We start from the raw sequence: 12062 nt of genomic DNA, 5'->3' as shown, positions 1-12062 counted from the left end.
TGGGGGAAGGAGTATGTTCTGGATTGTTGGCTGGAGTGTCTGCTGCTTCTCGATCCCAAACAACAGGAAAAGATGTGAGTTAAACAATCCACAGTTTTTGAACTTTGCCTCTCTGAGGGCAAAGGGGGAAAAGGGAGGTGTTTGTGGCAGTAATTGTTATGCCATTGACTTGGGGTAGAGGTTTTCTGGGCAGAAGTGGGCTGGCTTCTGAGGCTCTCTTGGGGCAGCGAGTGTCTCTAGGTACGATGGTGTCTGTGCCCCTGGGCTGTGATGCTGCTGTCATAGCAAGCTTGTTGTCCTCCACAGACCATGTACCTCCCCAAGAACTGGCAAATAAATGCTGTCTGGAAAACAGCAGGGCTCTGGTGCTGCACGTGGGGCAATGACTTGTCCAGTGCTTGAGACCAAAGTGTTTTATGGTGAATTGGGACATTTAAAGCAGGGAATTAGACCCTGGCATCTTTCCATCAGCTGGGGTTTTTCTGTGCCTTGGGTATAAAACCAGGAGGGTGGTCCCTGTCTCCTGGTTGCTCTGTTTATCCCTCAGAGATGGAAGGATAGGCCTGTCCCTGCCATGGGTGGCCAGCCTAATGATTGCCCAAGAAAGGCTCTCAGGGCATGTATTCTGTTCAGCTGCTCTGCTGTCACCCTGTGGCCTGTGCTGTGCTGGGGCAGACATGTCTGTATTGTGTTTGGAGTTTGTGAAAGGGCTGACTGGGGTGGCTGTGGCCACAAAGAGCTCCTACAGACCCTCTAAGATAGCATTGTGATGTAGGGAGGAGGATGTCTTTTGCCCCCCCAGATTTCTGACTCAACCCTAGGGAAGATTCCTTTGAGGTTCTGAACAGGTCCATGGCATGAATCGGATTCAGTGGGTAGCTTTTCTCTTCAGGTTGCTCTTTAAGTGACAGGTATTTCAGTGTGTAGTTTGTAAGCCCAACCATGCTTTCCTGGCCCAATGCAGGTATCCTTCAGGAAGCACAGGATGCCTTCCCACATTGTTAATAACCTTAAACCACTGTTCCTGTGTACTACATACAGTACTCCTTACATACTGTCCAGAGATGACCAGGCTTCAGACATATGCTTCCTGGGTAGAAAGCCACACACCAGTGTGATCCAGTTACCCAGCTCCTCAGAATCTTGCCACAGGATGTGTGGAACCAGGTGTGTCTGCTTCTTTACTTCCTCTTATTCCAGCCCTGAATGACTCCCAAGTTTCCTCCTGCTCTTTCTCTTAATGAGTTGTGCTGCACTGGGACAGACATACTGGCTGAAGAGTCTAGTTGCTGGAATAAGGACCAAGTACCCATCAGAGTGTTTGCTACTAATCAATTATTGCCTGTCACTGCTGAGAAGCAGAAGGGCTCAATTGCAGTGTAACAGGCTTATGGGGGCTAAATGATCCTGTTATTTACCTGCAGGTTGGTGGTTGCTCTCTGCTTGTAGGGCTGCTCTTCTGGGAACATAGGCATAAGCCCCTGTCTGTATTACGCTTTTTTCTTTTCCCTTTTCCTCCATTGGTTGGGGTTTTTTCTGCAAAATCTTGGTGTTTCTTGCTCATCCTCACTGTCTTTAGTTGGTTTAAATGGATGGTGTCTCCCTTACCAGGCAAGTCTTGTTCTCTAGGATACCTCAGAGAACTAATTAACCTGCCAGACTGCTCAACAACATTACAAAAGCATTTATTCTAAGTAAATATGGGACATATCTGCTGCCTAGTTTCCTTGTTTTAAATTTAGAAAAGGTGCAAAGCTGGTGGGGAGAAGAGGAGAATTCTGTGCGTCCAACTGGAGAACTTGGTTGACAACCACGCGGTGGTGATTTACAGCTGGGTAATTTTCCAGCTGCCATAATTTGTGTTGGCTCAGATGAGACCTGGTGGCAGCCTGAGTTAATAGCTGATGCAGTGGGGGCCTGGCACACGTGGCTTTGATCCTCTCAGCCGTGGCGCCTCTGAAATCACCCAGGCTGAGAGGAGCGGGAGGCTCCGGCTGTGTGGGAGCAAGGAGGGAAAGTGAGAATGCACCCAGATGAGACCCAAGTTCATGTGTGGGGCCCTCAGACTGGGTGTTACACTCTACATAAGGTGCTATTTTTTCACTGAATTATTTTCTGCTTTAACACTGATAAAAAGAGGCTTTTATTCTGATGTTGTTTGTTTTTAATGATTAGGAGGTATAATAAGACAATTGGTGGCAAAGTGCATTGCTTATAGCAGAAATAGTCTTTGTTTTGAGGCTTTCCTGTGTCAAGGTTCTTCAGTAGCTCTCATTAGGAATTGCAGTACCTGCCAGCCTTTGACAAGCAGTAGCAGGAAGAACGTAGCCTCGCAAGAAAAGTCTAAAATATTTATATTTAAATAATTTACCTCAAAAGTTTACTCTCTGAATGTTTCTTGCCACAGTACCTGACCAATTATCATGTTATCAAAGGAGTGTACAAACCTATAAGCTGTGGGCCTGGAGTGGCTTGACAGATAAGCCTTACTGATGGGAATAGCTGTAACTTCACTATTATCAGTTGGGTTCACTTTTGAATTTTGAATTACTTTTTTTTTTAACTAATAGTCAATTTTATGCAAACTGCTCAGCGATTAGGAGGTAATTTCAAAGATCATCCTCCATAAAGTCTCTTGATCATATTTTATGCTTCCTGTGACTCATGGATGTAATCTTGTATCCCTGGGATATTCATGGCATGCTTGTCTAATTCCCTATGGTAGCTAATCTCACTTCTCTACCTTAAAAAAAAACATTAAAATATCTTTAAAGCATGACTGGTAAGGAGGCAACTTTTACAGCCAATCTCCAGCTCCAATTGCTCCTGCTGGGGAAGTCATAATGATGAATTTGTGACATAATTTCTACGGCAACATGCTGGGATTTCATAAATGGGGATGGTGATTATAGAGCAGGATCAGGTGAAGCTGGATTGTGATAGAAAAAGCCCCGATTCAAATGCAAATTGTTCAATAATGGCATAGGGGATACCAGAAATTACTGGCAATTTATTTTATTTGGGTTAAGCTCTTCATTCAATCTTCTTTAGTTGGAAGTCACTTTTCCAAGTATGTGAGCAAAAGAAATGGCTGGAAAAAATATTTTTCTCCTCTCAAGAGAACAAAGTTGTTCTAATTTAATAATAAATTAATCAGTTAGTGTAATTAATAAGGATGTTCTCTATTTCAATAATTTCCCCAATTCAAGACTCTCCAAGTGCTTCACAAACCCTAATTGATTCCACCTTAGTACTCCCTGTAGCAGGACCGCATAATTTACCTCATTTTCTGGAGACAGAGAGGTGTGTGAGCCAGGCAAATTGATTTAACCAGGTTAAATGATTTGTCCAAGGCCAGACAAAGAGCTGAAGTCAGGAAGGAGCAGTGTTTGAGAGAGCAGCCTCTCCCCAGCTGGGTTTTGGCTGTGGGAGAGTGGGAGCAGCTCTTGCACAGCCATGGGAGTGGGGCCATGCAGTCGCAGCCTCCAAATCAATCTGGTGGATTTGTGTTGTCCAACAGAGGAAGCTGGAAAGAGGAACAAGCCCCGTGAGCACACACTGGTGGTGAAACCAGCTGAATTAGCTGTTCAGTAGTTATTCTCACTGAAAGCGGAAACAACTTGGTTTGTTTTTTGGATTTTCTTTTCCCTTTTGTTTTCTTTTCCTCAAACCACTTGGAATTTAAACTGTTTATCTGAGGATTAAACTAATTGCTTCTGCAAAATGCCATTCCCACACCATCTAGTGTACATCTGTTAACTGGGGAGGGATAACTGAACCAGTTGCCAGATGGTCTCTTGGATTTGGGTGGCGAGGAGCCAAGGAGCTGCCAGTTGGTGGTTTGTGGGGTTCTAGCAAAGAAGTCACGCTACATGCACATTCCCCTCAGTTACTCTCTTCTGCCTTAATGAAGATATTGCCTAATGCAATAAAGCAGCCATTAGCCCCCTCTCTGCACTCCCTCCTTCCCAAACGGGGTGAGTTTATAAGCCTGATTTGTCTGACTGAGGCAGGCTTTTCCAGGAGCTCGGTTCTCCGCACGCTATGTGTGCAAAGGCACTTTCTCGAGTACTCAGTGCCGTGTCTGCCGGCTGCCTCTTTCTATGCCATAGTGGAAAGATGCTGTAGTGACAAAGCTGCTCTTTGAAAGATGTTTTTATAGCTAGAAAATCAAAAAATCATTGCTTAGTTTTGATTATCAAATGATACTTATATATCTAAATGCAGTACATACTGGCCCATATCATAGTGACTATTTCAAAAACTTCAGCCTGAGGGCTGGATGCTGTACTTTGCATTTTAAAAGCATTTTAATATTTGTAATATTTACCAGTGCTTGGAGTAGGGCACAACCCCTGCTGTGCTGGAAAGAAGTGTTCCATCAGAGTCTGAAGAGATGTTCCTAGTAGGGTAATACAGGTGTCTTTACCAACACTCAGAACATCTTTCTCAGGACTGCACTGGACTGGGGGTCCTCAGGGCTGACAGCTGGGTGGTGTGCTCTGCATGGGACTGCTGGGGCATCCAGAACCCAGCCTGCTTCTGACGATGCCCTGGCATGGGCCGTGGTGCCCATTAGCTGTCACAATGGGCTGTGGACCATTCATTTCACCCATCTTGAAATGACAAAGTGACAACTTACAGAGCAGCTTTCATGTAGTTGAGGAGGTCTGGGGTGGTGCAGGTTTTTTTACCCCTTCTTACACTAGCAAAGTCTTCCCTGCCGTAAACTCACAGGAGGGAGGTATTTACGGCTTCAGCATTAAAAAAAAACAAAACAGTTTGGCAGCTGAGATATTGGTTTGCTGTCAGAAAGGTGGTGGACATCAACAAAATTCAACCAAAACTATTTGTTGGAGGGAAGTCAAATCAATGTTTTTTCCCCATTCTGTGAAGTGGAGCAGCAGCATCTCCAAACTCACCAGTGCTGGGGCCAGACTCTGGGCTACACTCCCAGCCACACCATTTGGCTACATTAAAAATAATGTTCGACGCACTGCTAAGCAACTCCTTGTAATTTGAGAGGTGAATTTTATTTTTTTTCTTTAAAGGAGGAGTTTGGCAAGGGGCAGAAGTGGTGTGTGCTCCCAGGGCTGGTCTTACACCACTTGCAAAACTCCCCAGGGTGGTTTCTGCTGGTGAACAAATCTGGCATTGCAAAGCAGTGACTGTTTCCAGGTATGGCCAGCGCTGAAGGGCAGAGCTAAGACTCCATCTGTGGGATGCTGCCCTGGGTGTGTGCAGGTCAAAAAGCTCTTTGCTTTTTCTTGGAGAAATGCTTGGCCAAGTTCTGCACAATCTTTGTTGGGACAATGTCCATGTGGCATCACTTAGTGAGCAGCTCTTGGTGGCAGCAGGGCTGGCGTCTGTGAGACAGCTTGTGTGGGCATGGGAAGCAGTCCTGGCCCTGTGGAGCTTTCTCCAGCTCACTGTGGGGCCCTGGGCATGCTCCTGGGGTTCCCTGGCTGTGCCTGGTGCAGCACAGGGCGGGCAGGGGCTGTGTGTGGTGAGAACAGCACCTGGCTATACAGGAGGTGTCTGTGCCACTGCTCCAACCCACATCCCTCTGCTGCTCCTCTGGAGGAATGACACGTTCCCTGCCAAGCCCTGTTCTCTGGGGGAATGACACCCTGTCCTAAGGCTGCTGGGAGCAAGCACCTACCTGCCCAGAGACTCAGGAGATCTGAGGTACCTATGCTTTTCCTTTTGCTCCACCTTTAGTGTGAAAATTCCTGTAGAAAAATACACCTGAATGCTTCCCGGGGCAGGAGCAGGGAAGGGAGGGAAAAGTCTCTGAAGGAGCTCCCTTTAAGTTCCAGTTTAAGTTTAATCTGCCCCAGCCCTGGGAGTGTCACAAAACTGGCTTGCAGATGCAACTACCACTGTTGTCTGTGTGTCACCATTGTCCCTTGACTGCTGCAGCTCTCCTGGGACCACATCAAACCTGCTCCCAGTCCTCCTGCTGAGGCCTCTGTTGTCCATTTGGCTTTGTGCCTGTTTGGCTTCTTATGTGCACGCAACACTGACGGAGGACAGAATTTGCATGTGGCACTGGCAGAAGATGATGAATGGAGATCTGGGCTCAGAAGGAGCTTTGTCTGCTGTCTATGTGCAAGGATGTGGTTAAGACCTTGTCTGGAATTGCCAAGGGATATAAAGTAGAAAATAGCGCGCTTTCTTGGAAGTGGAGAAAGCAAAAAGATGTCCTGAACATGATCTATCAGGAGCACAGTGCTGCTGCTTGCATGCTCAAAGAGAAGGGGCCCAGAAGCTGCCCTTGGATATTTCACCAGGAGTAGATATGGCAATGTGCAAGCTCCATCAGAGGAGTCACACACTCCCTTTTTGAGAAGGGAGCTGGTACTTTCTCAGCCGCTTCTGAGAAACAGAAGATGAAATGTGACACAAGACTTTATAGCTGTTTTTAAGGATGAATCAAAGAGATAAAGGCAAACTGAGAAGGTGCACATATGGAAGAAGCTCCTTTATTGAAATTACAGGCACACAAATCCAGAAAAGCCTTGTGGGTTAGGTCTAGGTGCTGATTTTGGTAAGCTTCTTAATTGGCATGATCCCTCCTTGCCCGGGTTATGGGTGAACTGACCTTCAGAAACCTGGTTTGGGGATGAGCACTGGCAATCCCTGAGGCTGGGTGGTGGCATGCAAGGGGCCCCGCTCCACGGGGCTTTGACACAGGGCAGAAGACTGAAGGAAATAGCCAGGGGCACAGGACAAATCCCTACTCTGACTCCCAATTTCCCAAGACAACACTGAGCTGGAATGCTTAAAGAGGATCCTTTGAAAATGACTGGTGGTGAAACACCAGCTTTGGTTTCTGTACTCATCCGTTGCACTTGTAGGACGGTAGGTGTTTAATGTGGTCTTGAAGCTCAGTTTTATTGCAGCCCTTGTGCAGAGAGGCTCCTTGGAGGCCATAGAAGCCGTGGGCAGCTTGGAAAGGCCAGGCTGGCTTTCGGATGGTGTGTGGCTGTGCAAGAGCCATCCTGCTGCGGCGCCTGCGTCACTTCTTCGCTCATCCTGCTCGTTAACGCGCAAGGAAGTTCAGGGCATCATCGTTCAAAACTCTGTGTCTCTCACACAACAGGATTGATTTCTCCAAGCTCATTTGGAACGTGTTTGGGGGTCAGATGAGAAATGAAGCAGGATCAGAGCCAGCCTGAGGGAAGGTTCCATTTATGTGCATTTTTCTTTTTTCCAAAAGAGGTCTCCGGCATATGTATGTTCAGCAGGGAGAGGTCTGGGCAAGGAGCACGCCCTCAAAGCAATTCCAGTTCTGCCTTTGGGATATGCCTTACATTTCACACAAACTGAACTGGGTCCAATATGCTCTGCATGATAGAATATGGCTTTGTGAGCACGTTCATATGTGAGACTAGCATTAGTAGGCATTTGTGCTTCAATTTGTGCTAAAAGCCAACAGATGGGGAAAGTAAATGCCAGGAAACCAGGCCCTGATCAGGTGACTTGAGCTGTGCTCACACTGTATTTAGACAATAGGCTGTGTTGTGTATTTGGAGTCTGATCTTGTGAAAATGAAACCCTGCTGGTGCTAACCCACAGAGGCTTTGCACACTGGGAAAATGGCCAAATTCCTCTGGAAAATGGTGAAGCTCCAGCTGGGAGAATTAATGAAAGTTCACTTTTGCCAAAAATGCAGAATTTCCTCTCTTTGCATGAAAAAAATTGGCTGTCATTGATGGAGATTCCCCCTCTCCTGCCACCCCATCTCACACATATAGAAGAGGAACACAGCAGTCAAATACCAAGACCTGCTGCAAGGATCACAAGTAATTTGTTCCCTGTATCTGAAAGGGGTAAGGTGAGAAGTCAGGGTTTGGGCTGCAGCAGGAATGGGTAGGCTTCCTGCTGAGAAACCCTTCCTAAGTGTAAAGGATGGGATTGCCCAGGATGTTTGTGGCACTGTGGGGTGAGAGCAGCGTGGTGAGCATGTCTGCAGCCATGCAGATTTATGCAGTCTGTGTTGAAGTGGGGCAGAGACTACGGCATCTTTTCTAGCTCAATTTCCTATGATTTCTGGTGCCTTCCAAGCTGTCTATTGGGCAACTTGGACCCAGGTGCTGGAGGAAGGTGCACAGCTCTCCTGCTCCCAGCACTGGCCTCCTGGAGTTTTACTGTTTTTGGGAAGCTTCATAAGGATTTGGCTGTTCATCAGTTGAATCTGACTTTGTGTGGATGCTTCTTTAAGTCTCTCCATCCAAAGGGAAACCAGGCTTTTTCTCTTTTTACCAACTGTGTAAGTGAGCTCCCAAAAACGCTCTGCTGTCTCCCCCTGCCCAGACTGACTTCAGGGAGGCCAAATTCACAAGGGTTGCGTGTATGGGGCAAGGTCTCTAGAGGGCAACAACTCCTCAGTCCTCTGTGGTTCAAGGCTTTCAGAGAATTTTGACCTAAATTACCTTCCCAGGCCACTTTTTCCAAGTTTCCTTCTCTAGCTTCCAGCCCTCAGTTGAGGTGGGGCTGCGGTTCACCTGCACATGGGCAGCTCTTCCCCTCCCCGGGCGCGGACTGGAGGATCTCTGCTGGTAGCACAGGCAAGGTGAGCACCTCAGATGAGCAATCCAGGCATTAGTTTAGTCTTTAAAGTGCAGTGAAGAGCATTTCAAGGATTTTGCTCTTCTGGCAGAGCTGTCTGCCTGATTCTGAACAGAAACCTGATCCAACTGCTCTTGTAAAGCTTTTTTCTTCAGTATCCAGTGGTTAAGTTCCTTGACAGTAACTCTGAGCCAAACTGGCTGATAATCACAACCTGAACAAGCAAGGACAGTTTATCTTAAAATACAACAATTATACAGAAGAAAAACAAAACTTGAGCATGCTGCTCTGCTGTATTTTGCTGCCCTGCTCAAGGAGGATGGGCTGCAGGATGACCTGCAAGGATGAGGTGCTGCTGTACTAGGCTCGAAGGCTTGTCTGAAATCCAGCCTTTGACCTTGCTCCACTGGATTTATGCTTATCGAGGGAAAGGGGAAATTCAGAATATTTACACATTTCTAATGTGGAAGGAAAAAGAATTATCTGGGATCACTTATCACATATTATTTGAATGACCTTCAATGGGTTGCATTTAGGGAAATTTGACTAACTTTAAAAGAAAAACGGTATTTGGGTCAAAATTTTTAGCCTCCTTGAACAATATTGCTGCAGTTCCTAAGAATAACCTGTAGAAGGATTTTTCTCCTTTGGGGAAAGGCAGGTCACAGTGCTGTTGGAGCTGGGGGTAAGGGAATTCATTGCTTCTAGTGCAGGTGTGGAGCCATCACCCACTCCTTGCTTGGCTCCAGCAGGTTGAGTTTGCCCAGGTACTGTAACAAAGGCTTGTCTGTTCATCTGAAAAGCTAAAGGTTGCAGATTTCTGGCAATTGACGTAAAGGGGTTTTTGGAGCCGGGTGCGGTTGGCATGCAGAGCAATGGAGGGTGTGTGCAACACACACTGCTGGGAGGGTCAGGGTGGCCAGGTGGGAACTGCCCGAGCTGTGTCCCCCCACAGCCAAGAGCTTCCCTGCTGCTGGAGGGGCGGCCCGAGTGCAGGTGCAGCTCCCCTGCAGCTCCCCTGCAGCTCCCGGGCCCCCCTGCAGCTCCCGTGCAGCTCCTTGGCCATGAGGGCTCTGGGCTCACGGTGCGAGCGCGGCCTGGGCCTGGGCCTGGCTCCGGCTGCCCCTTCCCAGGCCTGGCACCAGCCTGCAGCAGAAGCACTGGCCTGGGGAGCTGCCTTGCTGGGTTTGACAGACGGGGACTGTAGGGAGAAATGAGAACATCTTCAACATCCTCAGAGAGATTTGGGTCATGCTCATGACTTGAATGTTTGCTTGATGAAGAGTGAATTGCTTCAGTCCCCTGGCAGCCCTTGGGAACCACTTGTGAAAGGAATAGCAATTGTTCTCTGCTCAATTATTCTTATATAAGTGAATGCCTTGTGGTGGACATCCCCAGAATGGTGCATAATTGATGCACTCAACTGGTGATTACACCAGAAGGATCTCACTTTGCATGGCAAATATGGGGAAAAGGCACGATGCTAGAAGAGCTGTCCTGGGCCTCTGGAGAGGGAGTGTGCGCTGGCTGTGGGAAGCTATTGTGCCCAGTGCGGTGACCTTGGAACATATTGAGCTTATTAGGAGCGCATGATGACTGAGATTTCAGTGTGACTGCGTGGCAAAGCAGTCAGGCCAACGAATATGTGATAATGTTTTTTATAAATGTGATAATTAGATAAAAGAAGAGGGAGTTGGAGTTTAGACTCGAAGACACTAATTAAATTCACATTGACAAATCAGCATATTGGTCTCGTATGGATTAAAGCAGCTCTGAAATGCTTCTTTTGTTTAGATTACATTAATTAAATTCACACGTTTTGTCAAAGCCATAACAGTTACCTTGAAACACAGAAGGCTGAACCTAAAGCTTCAAAATGCGTGTCAATGAATGTGCCAAACTCAGAGCATTTTTGCAGAGGAAATAGCTGAAGATTTTAAGAAATTTTGGGACTAATGTTTGTGAAGTTTTTATACCCTCACAACTGAACACTGTCAGAATGATGCATGCTCTTACTTAAATGCTGAGTGCTTAACTGCAGTTTTAAATTATGCTCAGTGATGAGGTAATAAAGTATTTCAGCAAATATGTCTCAGAGGAGAACTTGAGAAAGAAAAAAACCCACATCTATTCCCAGCAGCCAGTCTTTTCAGGTCAGTATTTAAAAACCACAGGTCACACGTCAGAGAATTATGAGCTGCTGCTGGCAATATTTTTGGACATTAGGACTTCATAAATATATCAACTACTTGATGCAGGGCTGCCCCACAGCAGCCACCACTGAGCCAAAGCCAGAGGATGGGAATTTTGAAATTTAAACTAATATTTGTGTTCTTTCTGCTGGGTTAAATCTGAAAAAACTGAGCTTGTTGATGTGCACGTTGCCCAGAAATGGGAGAGATGTTGTCAAACTGGAGCGCCCTGTGCTGGCTGGTGGAGCCTTGGGAAGATGGTTTTTAGGGTTGCAACTGCTGTTCCAGCATCCCCTGGCTGGAGAGGAACCCAGTGGCATCACAGGATTGTGTTTTGTGCTGTACAGTCCAGGCAAAGCCTCTCTGTCCTCTTTAAGGACAAAAATCTCAGTGTAAGCATTACTGCCTCATTGCCAAAGCCTTAGGTGTGAGGGCCCCACAATAATCCTGAGTCATCACCATCTCATCATTAGAGAATATTCTATTTTCTGTCAGTAAACGCAGTTTACCCACTTTACAGTTAAGCTTCTTAAGATTCATAGCTGATGAGGGAGCAATTAGGACAGAATTTAAATGAATACACACAAACTGGGGAGTTCCTGCTGGGGGAAAGGAGAGGTTCAGGCTCTGTCTAGAAAAGTGCTTAAGGCACATGGCAGTAAAATGCACTTAACAAGAAACTCGTTACTTTGGGGCTAATTATGTGAAACTTTGCTGTGTTATCTGCTTCAAATCTGTCTGTTGAATGGACAACTGGACTGAAAATCTCTGAAGTGGGGAGGTTTCTACTGAAATTGATGCTGTATTATTGTAGTAATTTGTTCTATTTCCTTGATTACATGAAACTCATTGGGCTTCTCCCAGAAGATTTATAGTTACAGGATTTGATCCAAGTTCAGGCAAAGTTTTGGGACTTTATTTTAAAGGCTGGACATTAAATGCATTTTAAATGCAAGTGACCCTGCGTGGGGCAGTGGGAAAGCCAAAGGCAAGGGCTCTGTGAGGGCTGACAGCGCTTCTCCTCAGAGGTTTTTCATCTCTGCTGTGGTGGGGTTTGTTTTTATTTTTTTAATCACTGAAATACTGGTGGATGGAGAGTGCTCCATAAATGCAAATCTCATTTGCCTGTGTCTGCCGTCAGCTGGGGTGCAGGTGGATCACAGTTCTCAAGGAGGGAACGATGAGGGAATGCAGGGATAAATGAGCATCACGGGGAAATTCTGCGCCTCTGGGGCTCTGCTCTCTCTGCTCTGGTTTAAAGAGCTGTGGGGACAGCTGGGCAAGGGCACATCCCAG

This window comes from Melospiza melodia, chromosome 16 (assembly GCF_035770615.1).
Source record: "Melospiza melodia melodia isolate bMelMel2 chromosome 16, bMelMel2.pri, whole genome shotgun sequence".
Classification (NCBI taxonomy): domain Eukaryota; kingdom Metazoa; phylum Chordata; class Aves; order Passeriformes; family Passerellidae; genus Melospiza; species Melospiza melodia.
This window is presented reverse-complemented; position numbering follows the sequence as displayed.